Genomic DNA, 13,935 nt, shown 5'->3' with positions numbered 1-13,935 from the left:
GACACACTGTGTGCTTTAAGAGAATTTATTCTACCTTTGATATTTCCAGTCAGTTCTCATCACTGTGTTATGCTTAATATCCCCTTTTTGTATCATCTTCTATTACTTAAAAACTTATGAACTAAAGCATTCTTTCACTAATGAATTTTTTTTATAAATGTTGTTTTGTTCCCTTAAAACTCAAGGGATACTAAGGATTTAGTGATATTCAATGCAAGGTATACTTCAGGAAAATTTCTCAAGCTTTGTTTTCATTTAACATTATTTCACTGAATTATTTATTCTCTAGGATCTGCTGGATAAACCTCCCCTCCCAATCTTTTCTGTCTGCCTGCAATGTAGTATTAGTCAAGGTCAACTTAATTAATTAAGTATGAGAACCCATAAGCTTTTCTTTAATGAAAGATCACCCAAGTGAGAATGGGTTGAAATCAGGAAAGGTACCTTGTAACCCACTGGGAAATTTGTTGATTCTAATTGGGGATATTCACAATAGAAAAATGAAATATGAAATTGGCTCCATGGCCTAATCTAGAAAATTAATCACTTTATTTAAATGCAGCAAAGACGTTAAGAACTAAAGGAGTTTGATATCACCAATTAAGATAAGTGGATGGTCTATACTAAATTTGTGAATGCTAAGGGTAACTTGTTAAAGGTAAATGTTAGCCTACAATCTCACTTTCTGAGAATGACTTTGTACAGTACTGTAGTTCCCACAGTTGACACTTTTGGCCTAATTTTAGAGTTTTCTTCCATATTATGGTTATTTGTAAAATGTTTGCCCAATTATGAGTTTTGAAGAGTTCAGTAGTGTATACTCCTGGATGCCATCTTTGTCATATTGGCTTACCGTGGAGATTCAGTTTTTTCCCACATACACCAAAAGAACGACCCCAGTTTTGTTGGGATTTCAACACTTGCAAAGGTCCTGCTGGTTTCAACATGCTAAAAGCTCGGCTCCTTTGGGAAATTATGTGTGATGTCATGACACATGAAGAAAAGGGCAGAGTTTGTGCTATTACATCATGATGGTTTTCTCAATTTATCTCACACACACCCAACACCACTGTTTATTCATTTATTTATGAGGATTAATCTGTGAGTGGTTTTTAATTTGGTATTCATTATGTATACTTGTGGGGTTTTTTTTCTTTTCAAAAAATCACTGCACAATCATTTTGAATAGCAATAATGTGACTGTGGGAAGTTGCAACCATCATAAACACATGCTGGTTGCCAAGCATCCAAATTTGGATCCCGTGACCATGGGGACACTACAAAGGTTATAACGGTGAGGACTGGTCATAAGTTATCTTTTTCAGAATTATTGTAATGTTGAACAACCATTAAATGAATAGTTATAAGTGGATGTCTACTTGTCTGGTCTAACTCTAAAGCATTCATATCCCTATTAATGAAACAGACTTTAATATCACAAGTGTATATGATTCCATGCATGTTGTTTCTCTCACCATGCTACAATTATGTTCAGACAACTAATGTTATATGACAAATATATATGACAACATCATGAAGAATCAGGTTGTACATTCAAAATAATGAAAAGAAAGGGTGTCAGTATTACTACTACTTTTTAATCTGCTATGACAGGTAAGCATATTATTAAAGTGAACTATCTGGCAAATAACTTTTACTTTGCCTTTATGTTTTCAGCACTACACACTGCAAACATGTTTCTTTAAAACATGCAAAATATCCTCAACTTTTTTTCTGTTCCCATATTTATATATTGTATAGGCATTCTTAAATTCACAATCTATAACTATGCAAATACATAAAGAAAACAATAGGTCAATATGTATAGAATATTAATAAAGCAAATTTGTTTGTTGAATTACATTGCGGACCAACTGTCATCTCAGACAGGATTTTCTCTGGTCTGAAGTGATGTAATCAGCTAATAGTAAGTGGAAAGGAGTGCGACGGCTCACATTGGTTAGAATGCTGGGTTGACAATCAGTAAGCCCATGCTTAAGACCTGAGTGCTGCTAAGTGATGGGGTGAATTCCTGCATTCATTTCAGCTCCTGCCCACTTAGCAGTTCAAAAGCATAAGTAGATAAATAGATACTTCTTAATAATGATGATTACTTTGCTTTTTTGCACTCCAGTCTAGTCATTTTCTCTCCAAGTCTATGGTGAATATGTATTGCTTTTCTCCAATCAATTAAAGAGTAATTTCTGACCATCATTGCATACCCAATCTTGTCTTAAGTTATGTCCATACAGTTTTCTTAGCAATTATTCAGAAGTTATTTGCCTTCCCTTCTTTCAGTTTTATTCTAGAGTTTATTCTCCTAAGCAGGTTCGCTTCCCTCACACTTGCAGAGCCCCATTTGTTCTCATTCTCATATGGGTTTAGCTTTACTCTTCTTTTGATTTTGCCAGCAAGAATATCCTTACTAAAAGTTCTATCTGTGTCATACTCAAGGGTATTAAAACTTCCTCTCATGTCTAGGAGCAAATTTCCTAGGAAAGTCTCAAAATGGGAGATTTTAGTAAATGCATAAAGGTTTCTTATTGTTTACTTGAAATCAAGTTACCTTTCTCTAAGGAAGGGGAATATCATTTCCAATATTTCAAATGTGGCAAGATAATTTCTTTTACTCAATCTAAAAATCATTTCCTGCTGGAAAAAAAGATGATTTGGAATGAGAAAAGGTATATCTGTCTATCACCAAATATGTTTCAGTGGCAATGAAAAGTATTCTCTTTTCCTCTGCTGAAAGAGTTGGAGGCCTGAAACAAAGATGTCACCCTAATTATTTTAATTCAGGGATAATGTGGAAGCAATGTGGAAGCCACTAACTGTTTACATGTAATAATCTGTCTATTGATTATATGGGTTGGAACTTATGGGCCCTCTAGTCTGAATCAGTTGATGGGAATTCAAACTAGAATTAGAATTATCTACCAGCCTTCTATACATTTTGATAAATGATGTCTCTTTCACACATGCTTATTATGTACACATACATACACAACGCACACACACACCTATTCTTTTTATAAATATAGAAAGCCAACGGTTTCTCTCTGAACATAGGAGCTGAGATTTAAAATTAAAATCCCTTTCTCTATGCATAAGACAATGTGGGAAGACACAATCTGCAGTGCATGGAGATAAAACTTGGTCATTTATATACTGATAATGCAAATTAATTAACCATTTATTGTTGTAGAAGAACAAACAGATATTATAAGCCCCAAGATTCTAGGTCTATGGAAAATACATTAAATGAAAAGAAAGTAGATTTTGTCATTCATACTTAGTCATATTTTTCAAAAGACAACAAGTTGGCTTTGACATGAAAAAGACACCCCTTCTAGGGTGTCAAACCTGCCTAAGTAAGCATCTCGAAATGGTTATATGCAATAAATGCCATATATTTTGTTTCAGCTCATTTTAGACTTAAATAATTCCGATCGACAGTGCTTGCAAGGAAAAAAGTCAAAACTTCTAAGATGACAGACAAGCAACACCCTGTTGCTTTGTATGATATGTGTAACATCTTGCTTGTTCAGATCTTCAGACATCACTGAAACCCATATTTTTTCAGTGGCAGGTTTCTGTTGCAAGAGAAGGATCTTTGACTTTAACTAAAGTTTCTGAAGTTTCCTTCCAGAAAACAGCAACCAGCTAAGAAGAAAAACAACCTACCAAAACCCAGAAATCAGCCAAGGTGGAAAAACAACAGAGGCTACGGGGAGGGGGGGGGGGATGTCAAATATACATTTGTACAAATAAGTATCTGCATTCAGGTAGTCAGTCCCAGAATCCAGGATACATGATTTTAGTCACAGAATCATGCAGGGCAAAAAGCAGTGGGATAGTTCTGATGACAAACTATCCCAGACTTCAAGACTCCATCCTTCCAGTTAGATTCCATTTAAACTAGTAAGATTCCAGAATGCTAATCTTTTGGAGAGCAATAGCAATTCCAGAGTAGAGGCCAGGGGTGTCAAACTGGCGGCCCATGAGCTGGATACATCACATTCAGGGATGCCTGCCTCAACTCCATGAATGCAAAAAATGTCATGATATGTCATGTGACATCAACATGACGTGACAAGTTTGACACTCGTAGACTTTTACTTCCAAAAAGCTTTTCTCTGCAGTTTTGCATTTCTGCCCTATTTAGCTTCCAGGCTCTTGATTTGCTATTGGTATTACTGTCATCAACTTGGGGGCGGGGCAGGTAAATTCTATTTGGGATTTTAGGAGATGCTAATGATATTATACTTATTCTTCATGGCCATAATTCCTTGCTCTTAACTCTTCCTATGTGAGGGTTCATGATTGATAGAAAGACTTGTTGAAAACCTAGACCTTGCTTTGGTCTCATCGAATTATTTTGCCCTGTTGGTAAGTTTTAATAGATAGGTAATTTATGAATGTATATTTTCAGGGCATATACATAGGGGGAGGAGAAAGGCAGTTATAATAATTAAAGTTTTGAAATAGCGATTACATTTCCTGTTTCAAAATCTTGGCCACTCAACTGCACACAAAGAAAATTTGTATAAGATGTTTTATAGATGGCATTGTGCACTGGCAACACTGGCAAGGAAGTTTAAAGATAAATCAGCTAAATATTGGAAATGCCACCAGACATCTGAATCATATTATCATATGTGGTGAACATGTGTAGAAGCTAAAAGATATTGGAGAAAAACACATATGTGGTTGGAAATGATGATACAGCAACATATTGATTTAAAGCCTGAAATATTTCTGTTGGGGATTATATCTCAAATTTATAGTAAAGAGAATGTATATTTAATTATTCATATATTAACTGCAGCTAGAATTGTATTTGCACAAAATTGGAAAAGTGAAGATTACAACTGAAGAGAATGTGATTAGGAAAATATTATTTTATCAATGGCTGGAGAATAAGTTAGAAATTAAAGAAAGTTAGTGAAAAATAGTAAACATGTGAAAAGAATAAAAAATGGTAAGATGGGGAATGTTACAAGAATTAGATATATTATGTATATCAGTATTAAGTAAGAACAGAATTTTAATACCAAACAATGAATATGTATAAACTGTAATTGTTATTGCACAAGATATTTGTACCCAGATGACACACTGTTTAAATAGAAGATGGTCTGGATAAACTCCACTCACCACTTCACCTCTCCAGCACACACTTAGGTCCCGGCAGCCATTAAAACTGCTGCTTTTCCCTGTCTTCCAGGGGACTATACCAAGCCAGGGAGGGGAGATGTGGCTCCCCTCAACCCAGATAACAGTCTCTCCACTCTTCCCCCATCCCTCTGAGGTGGGTCTGATGGTTCAGTCCCGTAGGGACTCCTCCAACAGGTTCGAAGCTGTGCACTAACATAGTCTACATCCATCCTCGACGGGAGTGCTACTGGAAGTCCCCAGATGACACACTGTTTAAATAGAAGATGGATTGTTTGTATAAAATAAAATAATTTTTTTTACAAAATCTTGGCCATATCTGCAATCTGCAAAAGTAAGGTTCTTTATGACCTTTAAATTACTGAAAGTATTTTTAACTAAAACAAATATCACTTGAGCTGTAGTTATTTTTGTCCAGACCTTTCTGGACAAAGTAGAAATAGAAGCTGATGCTAATGAAAACTTAAAAATATGGTTTTGATGTCATAGGATACCAAGCCAGTAGCAAGCATGCTAAAATGTAGCTGAGCTACATAAATAATGAAAAACATTTTAATGATAAATTGAAAAACATGAAACATAACCTCTGTAATGAACTGTAGTAAAAAAAATATTGGAAGTTCAGGAGCCATAGTAAAATACAATCCTAATTCAAGGAAAAGACCTGAATTCCAAAATTGGACCCTTATTTTTGCAAAGGTTAAGGCAATTGTTTGAATGGCTCTTGATTCTCCTTTAGGAGCTCTGTCCCCAATGGAGTGCAGCAACTCAGAAGACAACAGAGCTCATTTCAACAACAGTTGCATAGGTTTGTGATTCAAATGTCTAATCCAAATGCCAATTTTCAATTTCAGCTTTCTCAATAGAAATGTGGAAATTTTGTGCCTGAAAGAGATCTACTAAAATGTATCTGAATGCCTTCCCATTCTATGGAGGTGATGAGCTCAAGTCATCCTGGAAGAAGGAAGGGGAACACAAAGTAAACTCAGAATACCAGGTACAATCAAATACTTGTATCTCACTCATCAGTCATTACTTATTCACACTCTTCCATGAAACTGAACTTAACAACAACAAGATCCATTTAAGTAGAAATAAGAAATATCTACATGGAATTAACTCAATCTTATCAAATTCATATAGCATATAGCAACATAATACATCATCTTTTATTTAAGAATACAAAAAAGATGGATGGATGGATAATAAATGCAGAACTTGGACCCATTACTTAAAATCAGGAAAGCGACTTTCCTTTCAACTGAATAGCATTATCTTTTATGCTGTACCCCACACTTGACTAAAGCCAAAGTTCTCCATATGACAACAATATTTTATGAATGTAATCCAACATAATATTGAGATCCTTAATAGATTTCTTCCCCAAATTGTATTAGAATACAAATTAATTTGTAATAAAATCAAACCAATTGTTAAGTCTGGTAGATCGGCTCGGGGTAGATCGGGTCGCATTGAGAGGCGAGACGCAAAGTGTACATTCAGCTCTTTATTGAATATACGGACAGTTCAAGACTTGCGAGCCGCTTGGCTTTATTCAGCCGGCTGGCGGCTCGGCGGCCAATGGCAGTGCTTTGAATCTCCCGCGATCGGCTCGGCCAATCACGGTAGATTCTTAGCGCACCAATCACAGGAGTTTAGTTAGCCAATCAAGTTGCGGTCCGTATGGACCAATCAGAATTCGGGGTTTCAAGAATGTTAATATAGAACACCAGTTATTTCAGAACAAAATCAAATCATGAGTTTCCCAAAAACCCTTCAAATTTCTTATGTTGATCACTTAACAGTTCTAATATCCATACTTTAAAAACATTCTTTGAGAAGTCCAATGAATCCAAAACAATACTTTTTGATTAATTAGGTTTTTTTAAATCATAGAAAGTGTATCTCACATTTTTAATATCCAATCCACTGATTTTCCAAAATTAAATAATTTATTTTCTTACATAAATCAAACATGTAATCAATTTTAAAAATGCATTTCACTATTTAATACCTTATTAAAATGAATTGGAGTTTCCATTCAAGCATGATATCTCTTCTTCTCCCTCCCCACTTTCTCTCTCTCCTTCCCTCTTTCTCTCCCCCCACCCCCTTTTCTCTTTCTCTCTCTCTCTCTCTCTCTTTTTTGTTCCTCTGAGTCAGTATTGATTCCTGGTGACTGTCTGGACAAGTCCCTAAAGTTTTCTTGGCAAAATTTTGGAAATAGTTTGCCATTGCCTCTTTCCTAGGGCTGAAAAAGAAGGAAAGAGTTACCCAGTTGGCTTCATGTCTAAGGTGACAGTAGAATTCACAGTCTCCGAGTTTCTTGCCTACCTACTACACCAGTTTGGCTCTATCATAATATCTCTCACAATAGCTTAAAGAAACTAAAATTACAGGTACTTTGGAGGCTGTTATAGCTTCCAGGTCATATTGTTTAGTAAATACATGTTTCAGTTGCTAAGTGTAAGCTTAAAGCAAATCAAATTCAAAAGCATAACATATTAATGAGCAAATATGATTGGAAAAAAATATAAAAGAGGAAATGAAGATTCTGGTTCAATAAACAGTACCTTAACATCTGCCAAAACTTTAGATTTTTTACACATTTGCTTTCCAAATGGGCCCAAAGAGGAAAGTAATCATAATGTGCTTCATTCCAGAAAATATAGTTCTTATAATAAAACTGAAAGATAAAATTTAAAATCTGGTTGGTTAAAGCCATCATGCTCATAAGTTTACCACAGTTTAGTCAAAAATACTCTAGGGCTTTTGCCTATCATAAAAACAATGTTCTTAACTTACCTGTCTGTATGAAATATATAATGGGAATTAAGAAGTCCAATGAAGTGCTAACTGAACATCTCCCCATTGCTCTGGAGAACAGACACTGCAAAAGAGATAGTTTAAAGGGACAAAAGCAGTTTCAGTTCAAAAAGCATTTATACCTGATCTTTTCATTTTAAAATTGGAGCCTAAAGACATGGCTTGGTGTGAACATCAGCTTCCCAAAGGCATGCACATACATACATGCAAACCTTTTCATATACAACTTGATTTTGTTAACCAAGCTTAACAAAATTATTTCAAATATTTATGTCAACTGAATGCCAATCAACTGATTTTGATAAGTGGGATTCTAGATCGTGAAGAATCAAAAATTGAGGTAATAATTGGTGAAAGAAGCATCAATAATGTTCACTATATTGATGACACAACTCTCCTCTCAGTGAAGACCTGGAACATCTGATCAAGAAAATTAAAGAAGAAAATAAGAATTTTGGCCTCTTTCTGAAAATCAAAAGGACCAGGCTCATGCCCACTACAAGGAAGCGAAACATTGAGATAGAAATTGATGGTGCAAGATAGAATGCATGGAAAAATTCACTTTCCTGGGATCGCAAATCGCTCAAAGCGGTGAATGCAGCAGAGAAATAAAACATCAGATTGCACTGATTGCGCAGCAATGATGAAACATGAGCTGGATATGGAAAAGCAAGGACATTAGCCTGGCAACCAAATGCAGGTTAGTGTGCTCTATTGTATTCTCCATAGCTACCTATAATTCTGAAAGTTGAACCATAAAAAAGTAAGACAGGAAGAAAATTGGCTCATTTGAGTTGTGGTCCTGGAGAAGGCTCCTGAGTATTCCTTGGACAACAAAAGCGATTAACAAACATGTACATGAGAACATAACACCAGACATGTCACCAGAACGCAAAATCACAAAACTGTGCCTCCCTTATTTTGGCCACGTCATGAGAAGAATTCACTGGAGAAAGCAATTATGTTTGGGACAGTTAGCAGTAAAACGAAACCAGGCTGTCAAAGAACATAGTGGCTGGACACTATCAAAGCTGACACCAACTAGAACATAGAAGAACTCAAAGGCAAGATCAGAAGATGTGGAGAGACCTGGCCCATAGAATTGCCAAGAGTTGGACACAACTGAATGAACATCGTCATTGTCATCATTGCCATCATTATTGTCATCATCATTATTTGCAAGTGACAAACCTTATTTCTCCCTCCTCTTCTATCTTTCACTAGGTTTGTGTTTGTGTTTGGAGTTTTGTTTGTTTTTATCTTACTTTTATGATAGTGTTTTCCCTCTATAATAGAGATGACACCACTTTTGGGTGATATCATTTGTTGTCATTTGGTTTCAAAGCTCTATCTTTTGTAGCCTTTATTCTCCTGGAAACAGCAGTCTACTGTTTTTGTGTACTGCTACCATGGTGGTGCAGTGATTAGAATGCAATATTACAGGCTAATTCAGCTGACTGCCAGGAGTTCGATTCTCACTGGCTCAAGGTTGACTCGTCCTTCTGTCCTTCTAAGATTGATAAAATGAGAACCCAGATTGCTGGGGACAATTTGCTGAATCTGTAAGTATATAAGTCTAAGTGCTATTGCTACTGCTATTAAAGAAGAAAATCCAGTTCAGACAATGAAAATACTTTTTTAAGCTTCTGATGTCAGCTCATGAAACAGCCCACATGATATAAATCAATAATCAATTGATGCTGTAGATTATTTGAATCTTTTCAAACCAATAATTGACTTTACAAAAGGATACAAATCTTTCCAGTTAAATGACAGTGACAATCAGTGACAATCAAATTTATACTGAGGAAATCAATAGAGCATAATCAGAGCTTAAACTGTAATGAATTACTATTGATCCATATACATTTGAAATTTTAGCTTTCCTCTACCCTCTGAAAGTATAATTTTCAGCAAGACATGTTAGAATAAAATACCTAGATGCAACAAGAGCATTTTCTGCTTTCAAGCAGCCCAGAGTAATAGAAAACATTTCATAGGTCAAAGTGCAGTCAATAATGACTCTGAAAATTTGTTATGTTTTGTCACCGAACTATTTAATTTTGTTTAATTTAGAAATTTAGAATTCATTCCAGACAGATCATTAATACTGTACTGAGTCTTCTTCTAGTGTTGCTTATATGGTCTCTGAAACAGCTTTTGATGGCAAACATCATAAGGTGTCTCTCTGTCAGTTTGAATGTTAATCTTAAACCAATCTCTATTCCCCTTAAAAACTGAAGAAAAAATAATGAAGACTAGGCACATCAGATAACAAAGCACTATTTTCCAGGTACTCTGTGCAACAGTTTCGTTATGTTGTGTTTGATGAGTATTCATAACCCTTGCATGGAAGACAAGAAACTGAAAGGAAAAACAACCACACACAGTGGAGAATGTCACTGACATTATACTGTATGCTTGGTATTGTTCACTTGTACATAAAGACTCTAAATCATTCAACAACATTAACTGTAAATTCCAGTACATCTGAAAGGTGTTAGTATGGGGAAGGCTAATATAAACCATATCTAATACATAATGCATTTTTCTAAATGATATTAAGGAAGAAGCAAATTTAATTTCAACTGGGAATTTGTTCTAAAGAATGGGCATTGCCATTGAGAAATGTCTCCTAGCTTCAGCCCTTTTACTTCTCAGAACCTCAGATTCTGCAGGGCCTGTTTACAGGTATTCTGTGCTCCTAGCAACAAGTGCCATTAAGTGCATTGGCTACATTCTGACCCATTACAGTTTCCAAGTAATCTTTAAAGGAATCCCTGGATAGAACATAGGGTTCTCAAGTGTGTGAGTATAAGAAGGCAAGCTAATTGCATGGTATTTCTCTTTATTCTATGGATAAAGAACAGCTAGGCACAATTTGAAACTTTCCAAATCTGTCACTGTTGATATTGCCAACTGATATATCTGACTGGGAAAATGACTATGGCCTGGGTGACAGAGAATGTCAGAGGCATCTCAGGGAGGCAAAGCAAATATGTTGTTTTTAATTGAGCATATTTTAATATTATGAAGGGATTTCTATAGATAAAAAGGTATGGAAAGTTACATTGGAGGTATTGTTATAAAGTAGATTTAGTAGATTTCTTTCTCTTGTGATTCCTTTGGGTTTACTATTTCTTCTGCATTTTGCCTAATTAGCATTGCTCCCACTCTCCACTGCCAAAAAAGAAAAATAGCATGAAGGGTATTCTGTATATTGAATAATAATTTCATTTCATCTTCAATGACCTAATGGCAGCATAAGGATGTTGTGTCTTTATTGCCATCTAGATTTCTGCAGCCTAGATATTTTTTATTTTATTTATTTTATTTTGTCAAGTGGTTATAAAATAACAGGTATAAGTATAAACATAGTTATGAATACGTGAAATGAATACAAATAAGAAAAAAGAAACAATAGGACGCTAGGCACGTTGGTGCACTTATGCACAACCCCCTACAGACCTCTTAGGAAAGGGGTGAGGTCATAGTATACAGTCTAAGGTTAAAGTTTTGGGGGTTTGGGGAAGAAACCACAGAGTCAGCTGGAGTATTCCAGACATTGACCACTCTGTTGCCTAAAGTTGTATTTCCTGCAATCAAGTTTGGTGTGGTTTACCTTGAGTTTGTATCTATTGTGTGCTCTTGTATTGTTATGGTTGAAGCTGAAGTATTCATTGACAGGTAGGACATTGCAATGTCTAATTTTATGTACTATACTTAGATCAGACTGAAGGCATCATAGTTCTGGATTGTCTAGGTCTAGAATTTCAAGTCTAGTGGCATAAAATATTTTGCAAAGAGTAGAGGAATGCAACGAGTAGAGGAGTGATTGTACTACTAATTTTGTTCTAAGTACCAGAACTAGATACTTGCTCTAATGGCCTGTGACTTTTCTTAAATGGTTACCTAGAAAATGCAATTTTTGAAATGTTAATCCAGCCTTAGTTTTTCATCATTTATCTGCAACCAACAAAATGCTATTAAATTATACTGTGAAATCTAGCAAATGTTTTACAGCTTGTTTAATTTTTTTTTTAAAAAAAACAAAGCTTCAAGAGCAATGTAATTTAGTTTTAAGTGAAAGATCCCATATGCCATAACACAAGGATTAAAATAGATTGCTTAAATAAGAATAAGCTGCTATTTTAACCTCTGTAGTTGTACATATATGATATGTTGATAGGATATTATTTAGTGGTCTTTTTCTCTCACACACATATCCAGGCATCCTTATAGATATAGGCTGGCAAATGTATTCCTATTTCACCCAACCAGGACAGAAAAATACTTCGAAATCAAGAATAATTCCAGTGGAGCACAGTGTAAGTTTGGTCCCCATTTTTCTTTACTTTTCTGTCGTGAAAAGCTTAAATGCTTCCACTATACTTTCCTATTCTGCCAAGCAACTGTTTAATGCCTGGACAGAACATTATACTAATTATTCAGAGGGTCCACAGGGACATAATGAACACTTTCACAATCACTCTCCCTTCTTACCATTCTGAGACTGTTGTTTCTCTCTTTTTTTTAAAAAAAATCCAAATTTCTTGGGTATACTAATTTTCTGAAGAAAAACATAGAAAGTTTGGCTTTTTGTATTAGTAACTAGCCCCAGTCTTCCCAGGAAGGTTGGGTGGCTAATAAACTGTAACAAAATGCCATTAGGAAAATCGCCTATGCTGCTTTGTAAAGGGTTATATTAACACCCTGGTCTCTATTATGCTACAGTATTCATGGATAAAGTCTCAGCAGGAAAGTATGTTCTACTATGGCTAATAGAATCCTTGGCTCATATTATATCTAACTGCTTTTATCCACAGCCTCATTATTTCAAATATTATTGTACTTTCTCTTCATGATTCATAAGTATGCATTAACTGCTGCAGAAATATACTACCACTACATTTATAGGCAGCGTAGTACGTTCTAGGACTTTAGAGTTTATTCTGGATTCAAGAATAGCTGAAAGGAAAATACATTTGACAGTACAGGTGTAGGTAATACACAGAGATTTTATCACCCACCTACCAAACTGATTTTTCTTATAAACATAAAAGCAACTAATACAAAAGCAGTGATCAGGAAGCTGATTGCTTTTAGAACAGGCTTCATAATGTTCTTTGGGACTGTTTGGAGTCTACTTTGTACTTGAAATTTAATGAATGTTCAGGCTTCAAGGACATGTTTAAATAGTATAACAGCTCATTCAGTGAGGTGTTTTATACTTTATACAGTTGCCCCAAGGGAATTCTTTATTGAAAATTTGACAAATACCTGTGCAACATAAATACTAAATTCCTAGATATATCTCAGAGGGGGAACTTGTAAGTCTCCCAGTATTGCTGAACTAAGCTCCAAACATCCTTCACTATTGGCAGAAATGACTGACTGAGGGGGGGCATATTAGCTAGGACCACTGTGCATTAAAGTTGAGAAATATCTGTAGGATCAGAAGATACACCCTGATGTCACTATTGTTGAACTGAACCTAATATAGGATAACCATCACAAACAGTTTGCTCAGATCTTTTCCTGGAGTCATTTGATAGCAAACAAAATAGAGAGAAATTTGGTGAGATCATTATTAATTGATAAAAACAAGAGAACATTTCAGAACACCATGAACTGCTATCAGGAATTGCCTTTGTGAAACATCACAGCTTGATTCTTTTCAAAGAGAGAAATAAAAGAAACCTCATTAGAAAAATAAGGCAGAGTTTGTCTCCCCAATAATTAATAATGATTAGTTTTTTGGGGTGGTGGTGGTCTGTTTTAATGTCCCTGCAACCTAAAGACAGGAACATATGAATCTGTCCCCAAAACACTCTTTCAAATTGACAATTATTCTTGATCCATGTTACCATAAATCACAAATGCCTTATTTCATTTGCTAGTACTGACTGAAATGCAATCATAAGTCATACGCAA

The sequence above is a fragment of the Pseudonaja textilis genome, chromosome 8 (assembly GCF_049901715.1).
Source record: "Pseudonaja textilis isolate UNSWEBS1 chromosome 8, rPseTex1.2, whole genome shotgun sequence".
NCBI lineage: Eukaryota > Metazoa > Chordata > Lepidosauria > Squamata > Elapidae > Pseudonaja > Pseudonaja textilis.
This window is presented reverse-complemented; position numbering follows the sequence as displayed.